Here is a 13,258-nt window from a genome sequence, read left to right as displayed (position 1 = left end):
AGGAAAAGGAATTATGGCATGTTTTGAGACATGGCTTGGCCACTTTTGTGGTTGATGTCTGCCATGGTCATTCTGACCAGTACAGACAACAAATGGTCCCCATTCCTGCAGAAAGCAGATGTAGTACCTTGTAGTTTCTATAAGCCCCTGTAGACTGGAAGATTTTCATTTATTAGCACCAATCTACATTCCTTTGTTAGACACATACCTATCTGTACAACAATGTGGCAATTTATCTGGACATAGAGCTATCAATACCCAGGAAAGGAGCACAGGAAGGACATAACCACAGAAGCTGTTATGAGCCATTCTGGATGTCCCTCATTCTTCAGTGGCTTCCCAAAAACTGTTCTTAACCTAATCCTCAAGTTATCAGTGGTTTTGCATATCTCAGAGATTTTCCCATTGTTCCAGGATTAAGGTTATGGTCAAAATTTCTTTTTCAGGGCAGAAGACACCTCATGTCACAAAGGCTGCCTGGGTAAGGGGCAGCACTTCCTCACCAACTTGAGCAAGATATTTCATTGCATAAAAGCCTCTGTGCCAAATAGAGGCCAAAAATAAAGTTTTGGCCATTCTTTTAGTGTACATAATTCTAAAAGAAACTGGAAGGTACATGAGGTTTATAGTACAAAACGACATGCAAAACTCAAGAAAACAATGAGCTGTTCCATAGTAAAATGTCACTGCACAGTTGAGAACAATTCCTAGTAAAGCTGTCACGAGCTGCTGCCAGCATATCCATTTGATTCTATTAAGCTGTTACTTTGGCAAATGTCACCCTTATTTACTTATTTTTCACTTGTGGCATCTTGTTATAAATTTTGAACTCACAGGAAAACAGTGATTGTCTTCAGTTAGTCCTTGTGGCACAAAGGGTCCTGACCGCCACATGAGGATCTCCAGCCACAGTAGTAAATAAATACAAACTCAAACAACTTAAAGCCATCAAGAAGAAAGACAAAGTTTGCTTTTTCTGTCCCTGCTACTTATATTACTTCTGTTCGTTTCAAGAAATAACATTGCTACTCTGTAGTTCAGAAGAGGCTGTAAATGACCCAGCACTGAACTGAATATATTCACAGTTACCATTTGCCATTGCAAATCACATATAGATTTCCAATAGACAGGTCTCATTCATTGTAAAAGTTAGATAATTGAAACTATCTCTTTGCTTCAAGGCTGTGGTTTCAGAGGGAACACTTGTGTGTTGCCATGACAAGTAGAAGACAGCAGACATAATTCACGTCCACAATATTTTTTGCCCATTTTGCTTGTCAGTAATGAGGGTATTTTATGAGATACTGGAGATTATGAGTCCAGTTCTGCCCACAGATCTTCTGCCCAAGGAACACCCTTCTTTTCCTTTTACCATCCCTACTTCAGTAGAGGCATTTAAAAATTATAAGAGAACAGAATCTTGTCAAAAACAGCAATCCCAAACCACTCTATTATCTTTTCCATGATGCAGATTACTAACTATTGATTATTATGCAGACTCCAAAATAAATACATTCAAGATAGTGGGAAATGTGTAGCTAACACTGCCTAACAAATTTTAATGCAGCCCTTTCCACTGAACAGTAACATATCTACTGAAGTACTAATTAAATATCTTTGCATGTCTGATTAAAATTTTGGGTTGGAAATGTGTATTTTATGTTAGACTGTGCAGTGAAGTAGAAGAGGTAGAGAAAAGTCCAATATGTGTAAAATATTTGCATCAACTACAGTCAACAACATCAACAAATAAATAGTTGTAAGTGTATACCTCCAGTTTAAACAAAAAAAAATAAAGAAAAAATAGATACATTTCCCACTCATCTTTATAATCTCTAGTCAGAGCTACAGCACATTAACTGACTCCTCTCGACAGTGAAATCCCTCTTAGTAATAGTTCCAAATGGGTATTTCACTGTACCGTGAGGAAATGCATCTCTCTGGAATGGATCTCTCACTTGGTGCTGTGTAATTTTTTTTTCAGAACAATCATTGAGATTACACACTCCCTAACCAAAAATCACTCAAAAAAACTCAGTAGCAGAAACCCCAATAGTTCAGGGAGTTGGTGACTGGATGATCCGTCACCCATTTCCCAGACTCAGAGCTGGTCATGGGCCACTGTACCCTGTCACCTGACAAACTGCTGCTGAGCTCCCTGGGAGGCAATTTATCAAATCTGATTGAGTCACTTTTCCATCTCATGAAATAATGTGGAGATATCAGACTTTATTCAAACTGCATATCATTAACTTGAAAACAAAATACATCTGCTACAAAAACACAACTGCAGTTTTTCTCAGAAAATTTAAAACAAAGATAGATGGAAATTTTTTAAAGAAAAAACTCTTGTTTAAATGCATGAATTGCTGGCAGCAGAACAAGCTTTGCACTTGAATATCAAGAGGCAGAAGAAACTGTTTTGTGTTCCTGCCCTACCTGAGCCATTTCTCACATCCTCAGGAAGCTCCATAATCACACATATAACAGATAAATTAGATTGGGTGTTTGCCTCAATAATTTTTCATGTAAAAGAATGTTCCACATGCAGAAATGTTTCCAAACTTATCAGATTCTCTCAGATTTCTGTATCTTAAAAGCCAGTTTTTCTCTACAACAGTGAGAAAATTGGTTTAAACCCCAATATCTCTGTCATTTAAGTGAGTGACTGGTGGGTTCCCACAAACAGCCTTTGCTCAGCACTGGTGACATAATCTCTGCAGGAAGGACATGTCAAAACCAAGGAAGGAGCAAGGGTGGAGTAGATTGAATTTTGCCCCTTTTCATGCAGGACTTGCTGCAGAGGCATCTCTAAAAGCAGCTCACCTCCACTGCACTCAGACAGAACAGAATTTTGTGTAATCTGTGTTAATAAATATGGCTGCTCCAAAGGAGTAGCTCACCCATATTATCATTTCTACTCCCAAGGGATGAGAATAAATGAGGGAAATGTGGCAGCTGCCCAGGCTAAAAGGGCAATATCACTCAAGAAGTGCCATCGACAGCTACAGTGGGAACATTTGACTGAGTAATTCAGAAGCATCAATGTCTCTGCCTTTAAAATTATGCTACACTTCATACATAATTTCAAGCATGTTCTGCATCATTCATTTCATGATCAAAAATGATCTTTTGAGTCTTACTAACAATATTTAAACTGTGATGTACCTGCAGGGAAATACATGACTGCTCTGCAAGAGAGCACTTCAGATACTGGAACTGGCAAGTCCTTTATCCATAAGCCAAGAGATTCACTGCACTTGTTAAAACTGAAATATGCAATACTGAAAAAGAAGGATATAATTATAATTTATGAAGTGAGTATTCAGTAAACAGTGTGATTCAAGTCATTTGTATGTGCTGCTTTAAATAACCATCTTTCTGCATGAAAAGCTCTGAGATTCCAACAGAACAAATGAAGAGCTGGAATTTAAGTTGGTGTTTTATTCCATACAATGACCATTCAGATAGAAAAATCTCTACTGATTACATTCATTTATGGGCCTTGGTAAGGATAAGGAACTATTTTAGCTAATTTATGAAGACTAGAATAGTCATGAGTTATAGGAAACAATTTATGCAAGCAGTTCTAAAATATATGTTTAGATTATGAAAGAGCTAAAATTCTGGCAGTGGTTGAATTAGCAAAGAGAAGACACACAATAGTATTGATTAAAATTTGCATAATATCTGCTTAATTAAAAAAAAACAGTGTTATATATTGCAGCCAATAGATTAATCCACTTTTCAAACAGTTTTAAAAGAGTAATGTAATTCTAGATCAGAAATATTTTTTCCTCCAAGCAATTTGCCAAATAAGGGGCTAAAATGTAAAATATTTTTTCCATTAGTTTTAGGTAATTGAAATGCAAAGTGCTAAGCACTTAATCTTTCCAGGCAGGAAAAGCTGCCTGCTGTCAGATTTTATTAAGTCTTTTTGCTGCTCTTTGTATAGTCAATAACAAGTGTCTAAACCCAGGAAATGATGTAGAGGTAGTGTTCAAAGGTAAGGATATGATAAGGTGGTGTTTGCATTCAGGATAATATGAAAAACTCCAACATGTACACGGGAAGATTATTCTCCGTGTCAACTAATTAGCATGTTTATTGGGAGCATTAATTATTCTGACAACCAAAGAGATTGTTAAGTGTGTTAACTCCTCACATGCTCCTTTCCTACATGCCTTTCCAGGCAGACTGTTTAAATGCTTATATTAATTATGCTAAAAGAAATAGTTCTTTCCAATTCTAACATGTGCTAGTAAGTAAAATAAAATTAATTTTACCAGCAATAAGTGAGTTTCAAAACAAACGCAAGACAAATAAAATTTTGAAAAAAGTCAGAAAATCCTTGACACCTTCATGGAGGTGGCCTTCCTTGTTGAGCACATGGTGATATCTGCACCTCTGAAAGATGCATTAGATTTAAACCCACAGCTGAAAACCCAAGGAGTAGTTTACAAGATCCCAGAGTCAAAGCAGCCACCAAAAAGACAGGCACAGGTCCATGTCCAGCTGACATACAAACAATGCAACTTCCTGATGTGTCCCAAAATGCAGTTCCTGGAAGCCCAGGATAGGAAATCTCACTTGCAGTCTGTGTCCTCTTTCAGCTCCTTTCCCACAGAGTGGGGGTCCAGGAACACCTTCTGTTCTTTGGCTCTGGAATCTGCTTCTTGCAAAAGCCTCCTTCCAAAAGCCTGCCCTGCCACACAGCACAGCTGGGCCTGCCAAAAGTGCTTGGGAGGCTTTGGGAGCTGCTGCCTGGCCAAAACTAAAGACTGAGCAGATAAATAAAAGCATTGTCAGGTTTGATTATTCAATTCCATGTGCAAGACATAAATCAGACCTTGGTGTTTGATCTGTTCATAAATTAAACACAGCCACTGCATTGCTAGGACCACACTCTCCCACCAGCCTCTTCCCCAGTGCCGTTCTTGCTACTATCAAAATTTTTAGGGACAGTCATTTTCACTGTGCCCAAAATCACTGCTTGGAACTGTGTTTTCCAGCCTCAATCTCACAAATCTGTTCCCTGCAGAAGGAAAAAGGGATTATTTTTATTTTCTAATCTTTGTAGTGTGCCAGTGCACAGCTTTTTGGCAGCCACACAGCTGTGCCATATTTTCTCTTGTCTTTCTTCTTTCCCATTATTTTCTTTCCATTTTCTTTGCAATTTTTCTTTCTTTCATTTTCTCTAGTGTTATTTTCCTTGTCTACCTTTCCTGCACCTTAACCATCCTATTCCCAGTTCTATCTCTTTACAACCATATCTGAGTTCTATATTTCTTTCCTGACTTCTCATTTTTCCTCACTGCCTCTCTCATCTCCAACTTTTCATTTCACCATTGTCTCTGAACTGTGGCCTTTCAGCACACACTTGACACATTCTCCTTCTGCTACATACATGGATAAAAATTATGCTATTGACATGAATGCATATGCAATGAAAATTGGGTGTTTATTAATAGCTTGGAGTCGCTGACCTCTGGTTGAGGCTTTTTTACATCCCACTTAATGTTTTTCTGAAGATTTCCTGTTACTCCTCTGTCTGCATTCCAGACCAGCAAGACAGAGACCTTCATCTATATAAACCTGAACTCTGGGGACTTGGTGTAGCATCTCTTTTTCTCAGGTCAGCTTCTTCTGGTTTCTTCTTGCTTTGAAATCTAAACAGGCACAGATCTAATTACCAACATCTTGGACCATCATTAGCAAAGCAGACACGGAGTGAATCGAATATCACTTCAGGGAGATCATTACTTGAACAATCCATGAAGCTCTCTAATACATCTTTCATTGAAGCTGCACCTCCAACCACTTCAGAAAAACTCAATAATACACTCATGAGACTGGATAATTTGGGGAAAGATAAGAATCTGCATACCAAATAAAAAAAAATCTAAGATAAAATCCAAAGAAGAGCAAAGTGACTGTGGGTGAGCTGACAATGGTTTCTATCAAGAAACAAAACTAAGAGAACTGTTAACTTCAAAGCAGCTCCTGGCCTGGTAAAAGGTGAACAGCACTCCAGTGACTTCAGTCATTTTCTGTGGACAGTTACAAGGGTCATCATTTTACAACTCTTTCGGGATGTAGGGATGAAGATAACTACAGGTCAAAAATCTGCTAGAGACTCATCTGCCCTTTTAGGTGTATCAAAATCTACAGCCATGATATTAAATAAACTGGGGTCACATTCTAAATGCACTCTTAAGTATGACGTTGTATGGTTTCCAAACATCTTCCAATCCCAGTTTTAGGCAATAGCAAAAAGTGTCCAAAAGGAAAAAATAACTAAACCAACTGGGATTAAAAGAGGCAGACAACTATTAAAAAGAGCAACACTCACAGAATAACGAACTGAGTGCTCATTGATAGATGTCTTGCCTTCTATGATGTTTGAATTAATTTATTCTTAGCACTAAAATAAACCTTTTTTATGAGATAACTGAAGTTGGCTACAAAGTAGGTTCTTTCCCATGGGAAGGAGTGGAGATCCAAGCCAACAATGAAGAACTTCAGCCAAAATACTATTTCACAAAAGACCAGAAAAATCAAAGGGAAAATAAATCACTGAAAAAATTATTGGCTTGGTATTCAAAAGTGCTGAGGATCTGCAAGTCCCATTTAAGTCACAGGGAGCTAAAGGCACTGACAACCTTTGTAAATCATGTTGGATAAGTGGCAGGACCAATAACAAGCCAGGCTTACCAAAGAGATTTCATAAGCTAATGATGTAAAATACAACTCACTTCAGCTTAGTGGTAAAAATATAATAAAGCTTAAGAAGAAAGCTCTCAGAATCCAGGATGCAAACATTTACCAATTTAGGTTTTGTGTTTTCTTTTAAAGAAGACTCATTTTCTCTGCCATGTTTCTGATAAGGAAGATATTTCAGTGACAAGTACAGGATTTTATGCAAACCAAATCTGTACAAACAAATCAGTGTTCAAGACAGAAGCTTTAGCAAGAATATATACGTGTCAAAGCTTGCCTTAGTGATCTTTTAATTTTAGCACTTTTTTGTGTGTGTTTTTTTTAAAGAATATAATGAAAATAAAGAGGGAAACAAAAGTCTTCAGGATTATTTGACACTGACATACTCAGGCTTACAAAGATACAGAGAGAGCAGAACACACGGAACGTTTATTCTCACCTTTCCCAGACCAGAAAACAATATCAAAGATATGTCATTTTCTCAGAATAAAGGACTGAAGGCTGTTATCTGATATTTTTTTCTTTAAGTGTAGGAAGTTGTAGTTGCAAGCTTCATAAAAAGTTCTTAAAACTGGAGTGATAAGGGCCATATTGACTTTGTAACAAACATGAAGAGTTCTTTGGTGGGGGCTGAGAAGGAAATTTTTCTCATTCTGTGAGCTTTCTTCTCTCTGGCAGGTAGGAAGGAAGTGTTTCTGAGAGAAAGTCTTCAGCTGGGAGGAAGTACCTTAGTCTGTGGGTGTGTATATTCTAAAATTAGTATGATTTTGCCCTCTAGATTTTACATAAGGTGCTCTTCTGAAAAAAGCAATTTCCTTTTCAGAAAATGTGTTAATTTTGAAGTTATCTAAATTGGATTATTTCCTTCAAAAGAATAGCAAAGCTTGACTACACATTTTCTTCTCAGAAGAAAAGCAAATGGACTCACTGGAGCTGGGTCAAAGTCTCTGATCAATCATACTCTGGGGCAGAGGAAGGTCCCGTGTGCTCAAGTCTGTACTGGAGGGGATTCATCAGCCCACCTGGATATCAATATTTCCATCAGAAATACTTCACACCTGGTCAACACTGTTCTACAAGTACTGGCTGTAAAAGGAAAAGACCAGAAGAAATTTCATCACAAGGAAAAAATTGTGTCTCCTCAGTATTTTTTGCATTGTATCAGCAATATCCTGGCCAATGGCTGGATAACAATTCCCTCCATTTGCAGGAGCTGAGGTCAACAGGGTGGCAAGGAGGGGAAGGCCAATTTTAGAAAGTCCCTTATCAGCCTGTAGTGGATGAAAACAGCACTGCCAACACCTCCTACAAAATCCCATTTCATCAGGTGCATAAGCAAGATGGTCCCAAAAGCAGCTGCAACAGCCTTGGCATCTCTCACCATCAGAGCTACCTCCAGGCCAAAGGTGCTCAGAAATCTGGAGAAGTCATGGACATTGTCCTGACACCTCTGCAAGGAGCAGCCACAAAATTTGGCGTGATTGCTCCAGTCCAGCAGCCACACAGGCTGTTCTCTTGCTATCCTCTGTTCATTAAGTTCAGGGTAATTTTCTGCTGGATGGTACCATCCAAAGTGTTTGATCATCTCCTTGCACTCAGATCATAATGTCTTCACTTCTATGGACACCTCTCAGCAAGCACAGATTTGGGAAGAACACTGGAAACTCCTAAAATCTTCTGGCACATCGAAGTAACTGTGAAGAATTTCAGTGTTCTCTGAAATGAAATCCTAGGCAACTGCTTTGAAAATTGTTGCAGTCCTAGGAACAGTGAAAATGATTTTAGGAGCATTCATCAGGAAGACTAAATATGTTCAATTTCTTTTAATGACACAAAGGCCACTGCAAATGGATCTATGTTTTGTCGTTGAATTCACTGAGAAGATCTGACTACTGAGATGCCATTAAATTAGAACTACTCATGTTGAAAAGTGTCTTAAATTGCCCTATTTTTTAGTAAGGAGAAAGAAATGTTTTTGTTCCTTCCTGTAATTTGTCAGAGTCACACAAATCTATTACATGCCTTGACACTTTTTTGAAGAGTAATTTCTGAGAGAATTCATAAGAGAAAGATGAATCCACGTTTCAAGATACAAAGAGACATCTCAGTGAAATATTGTGCAGATCATCATCTGCACCCACACAATTAAGTGGACATTTTCCCTCCCTCTATAGAGATGATTTGTACCACTACTCCTCTATTTTTTCACTCTCAGACCCCTTGGCAGGACCCACTAGGGGACAGTAGGATTTGCTGCTTCCAGCCACAGACTTTCCAGAAAGCCTGTCCTACCCTGCACAAGTCAACCTACTCCAAATACTGTGGGAACCAACCTGGAAAGGGTGAGATGACGCAGCCTCTGGTATTAAATGCCCCCAGTTTTCAGAGCTTACTTTCTGACTGCATAAAATCCTGGCAGAATGAAGACCGAGTCACTCACTGACCAACAGAGTGGAAATCTTCACCTTCAGGGAAGTGGTGTGGGACAACCAAGCTGACAGTTCCACCTCTTTCAGAGGGGAGTGATCCATCTAAGCACTTTGTGCACTCCTGATCAGTACTTTTCAAGGCAACAATTAAAAAGAGAGACAAACACAACCCAGCAAACTGGCATCCGTACCCTGGCAGCAGTAATGACCACCCAGGCAGAGTACATGGGTTCATAAGACACTTAGAAAGCTTTCCATCTCCAGTACCCATCAAAACCTGTGGGTGAATAAATTGGGAAAATATTAACTCACTTGGAGACTGATGATATTTTGACCACTTTTCTGATAGATTCACTGTGTAAAATTATGGGGTAGGGAGAGAAGTAGAGAATTTTTTCCTGTGCCACCGTTTGTCTCTGCTATTACATTTTCTAAAGCATAAAGTTAGATTTCTAACTTATAAAGCAGGGTGATCTAGGCCTCACCTGTTTTCTTATCACCCTCTCTGTCTTCAAGGATTTCCAATATTCAAGATAAACTCACCTTGGATATGATGTTTTTCAAGTCCAAAATGAATAGATTTACTTCCTTTCCAGTACAGGTTGTTTCCAATCTTCTTAGAAACAGTCTAACATAGGTTAACACTCTGAAATTCAGTGGAAAGAATAATTAATGGTGTAACATAGTCCTAAAAATATTCTTTTTTTTTTCCTATGCAGTTCTCTGAAACTCCCCTCAGCTTTGGTTCCCTAAACACAGATAAAATACAGGAAATTCCACTCAGGGCTTCCACAGACTACTAGGGGGCTTGTGTTGCCATTTTCTTTTATGCAAGAATGTCTCAATCTTAGACAAATGCAATAAGGAAGATAGCAATGACAGCTTAAAATATAAATGCAATACATTATCCTTTTTCCTCTGAAGGAGGAACACAGTATTTTTCTAAGATATCTCCACTAATAAATACTTGTATTGTTTTCTTCTTTCAGGTCATCTTCACCTGATTCAAGGTAAGGTGGGTCCAACACCCAAAGCAGAATTTCACCCAGTGGATCTTGCACCTTGTCCAGAAATTCTGACTGAGGTAGGAAACATCTTTTAGAGGAAAACACATACAGGTAGAAGTGTCAGTTTTGCATATAAGCAGCTTAGCAAAATGGGACTTCTGATTGTCAGTGAGGCCCTGAGTGCTTTGCCATGCAAATAAGAAGTTAATTTTCCTCATGCAAACGTGTCATTTTTTAGGACACCAAGCCTTTCTCCAACCATGTGACAATTTCTCATTTCAGATTAAGATGCAAACACTTTCATGGATATATATGTTTGTACAAAAGAATTGCTTTAGTGTAAACACTTCACTGTTGATAGTCACAGAAACATATTGATGCACAAAATTTTGCATATATTTCCAGTGCTAGTCAGGTGTTTGTTACATCTCTGAGAGCACAAACCAGGGGTAATGAGGAGCATTCCCTTTTTGATCCTTTTATATTCTGTGGTGTGTCTTGTCTGCTTTATTCACATATCAAACACCAGTCACTGTACTATAGAAAAGCTGCTAAGCTCCAGAAACAGGCTGTAATAAGATTTTCAAGCACCTCATGTGGAAGAACAGAACAGTTGTTTGTATATTCTGGGAAGTTTTGCAAATATGGGTTAAACATGCAGCATCCATAAGGCACAGAGCATTTTATTTTACACCACCAATAGTTACAACAGTGTGAGAATTTTTACTTTCTTTCGTATCATAGCAACTAATGAAGCCATTGCTTTATTCTGATTTCAGCTTACTAATGATTTCAGTGGAAAACTTATTCAAAACACTTCACCAGAGGCATCCCTAATGTTCTGCCAGTAAATAACATATTTCATTTATAAACCTGTTTTCCATCCCACTTGGCTGGTCCTTTAGAAGTCTGTCAATAGACTAGGGAAATCCAATTTTCAAACTTGACTAAATCTAATTTTCAAAAGTGACTTCAGTGCTCAGAACTTGTCCCCACTTCAGTCAAAGATATGATTGTAATTCAGATTGGCTCAGCACTACATAACTGTGCAAGGGATGACACTGCTGCACAGGTGACAACCAGGAGAACTTGCAGTAAACCCTGGCTGGGTTTCTGACCCTGCCTGGGCTGCCATGGTTATCTTACACTCTTTGTTCTAACACTGTCTTTGCTCTTGCTGTGCAAGTTGCAGTTTGAGTTTTGCTCTTCACAGCCTGGGTGTCCACAGGCATGATTTTACATTGATATGTTTTACCTCATGCTTGCAGTGGGCTTGCAGTGATTACATACCTGGGATCCCATGGAAAGTCAATAAAATCTGACTTCCTGGCCAGGCCCACTTTACAAACATTAAACAAAGACCCTTTACACAATCCTAATTTCTAATGCCTTTTGTAAAAGCACAATTAAAGTTTGAGCAGCTAATAACTATCATGCACTAGCATGTAAAAGGCAGGAAGAATCCAACTAAACAGTCAAAAATGGTTAAAGCAAACACAATTGTAGCATATATGGAGAACTTTTTGCCTTCTAGTAGAGGTGCAAACCCAAGAGCTGGGTTTGCTGCTGAGCTGTGCATTACTGTCTTGCAAGAGCTACCACACACAAGGTAGCCCCTTCACAGCTGGTGGGTTTAGTGCCTCCAGGAAAAGCTTACTCCAGTTCAACAAGTCCTGACTATGAGCAGGTGTTAATACATATAAATACAAATCCACTTCTCATTTTGTTTCAGCAAATATTTAAGCCCTTAGAGGCCCCAGTGGGAGTGCCCTGTGATGAGAAGCACATTAATGAACTACACCAGCACAAAAATGCAACAAGCTAAAAAAAACCAGATCTTTTGCAGGCAGCAGTTTGGCTCACAGGGAAATCTTAGTGAGTAAAGACAAACTAGCAAAGTCCAGAGGTCTGGTAAGCCTTAATTCATCATGCAGGTAAAGCACATTACAGATTCCTTGAAAGGAGTTTTCTCATTTACCAGCTGCAAAATTTTAAGGAAATCTAAAGCTTTATGTGAAGAGATATAATAAGTCGTAAGAAATCTGTAACCATTTACACGATTTTATCTGGAGATGCATGAAGGATGTTAGCAGTCCAGAAAGAGCTTGTTCCAGATACAAGACCACAAGAATGGGTAAATGCAAATCCACAGGAGAATTGTGTAAATAAATAGAACTCACAAGAAGCTGCTACATGGCATCTTCTGTACTTGGTAAAGAACATTGAGCTGATTAAGCAGTAGAAATTGATTTCTGATTTAATTACTTGAATTTCTGATTCTCAAAACATTCACTCATATACAGTAAAATGACCTCATGATTAAGCACTAGGACCAAGTGGTATCACATCTGAAAAAAGCTGTAGCCCTTTACTGTGCTAGAGAGTGCCTTCCAAAATGACAAATCATAAAATTAATAAATTGTTTGGGGACTACTCACTGATAAGACATACAGTCAGCTTCTTTTCTTTTAGATTCTAAATGGCATTTGTGCTTCCTCATTTATAGAAACATTTTCTTTTTCTCTTGGTTCTCAAACTCCCTATAAGTTAGCTGCTTCCTAGCCTAAAAAAGAATTAGTATTTCTTGAGATTTATTGCATGCATATGAATGATTTATGACTGTACTATTGCTCTTAGGTACAAGTCGACATTTAGGAGTCTTCCCAAGTTTATGAAGTAACTTAGTTTTAATTCAAAAATTTTCAATATGCTGCCAATTCTACAACTTGTACGTGCTCTTATCTGAGCAGTGTTTTACACATGCAATCATTTCTAGCATTTTCTTTTATATGTTCTGTAAAGCAATAAGGAAAGGTCAAACTGGTAAGTATTAAAGCTGCTGCTATTATTTAAAGAAATGTCATGAGGTTATTACATTTTAATCATTGTACAAAGGAGTTATCTTTCAGAAAATCTCTTTCTAATCAAAGAAAATTTGTGATTCTGAAGAAAGGGAAAATTTCTCAAGAGTTTAGTAGTTAAAAAAACTTGTCTTCTTTGATCTTTTCAGGAGAAAAGTGTTATGAGAAAGTGTGCTCTCCTCATTCTGTTTGATAGGCTGAGCCTTAGCAGAAGCTGTTCTATTTTCTTTGGAACCATCAC

Source organism: Pithys albifrons, chromosome 8 (genome assembly GCF_047495875.1).
Source record: "Pithys albifrons albifrons isolate INPA30051 chromosome 8, PitAlb_v1, whole genome shotgun sequence".
Lineage (NCBI taxonomy): Eukaryota > Metazoa > Chordata > Aves > Passeriformes > Thamnophilidae > Pithys > Pithys albifrons.
The sequence above is the reverse complement of the archived record's forward strand: the minus strand, read 5'-3'. Positions refer to the sequence as shown.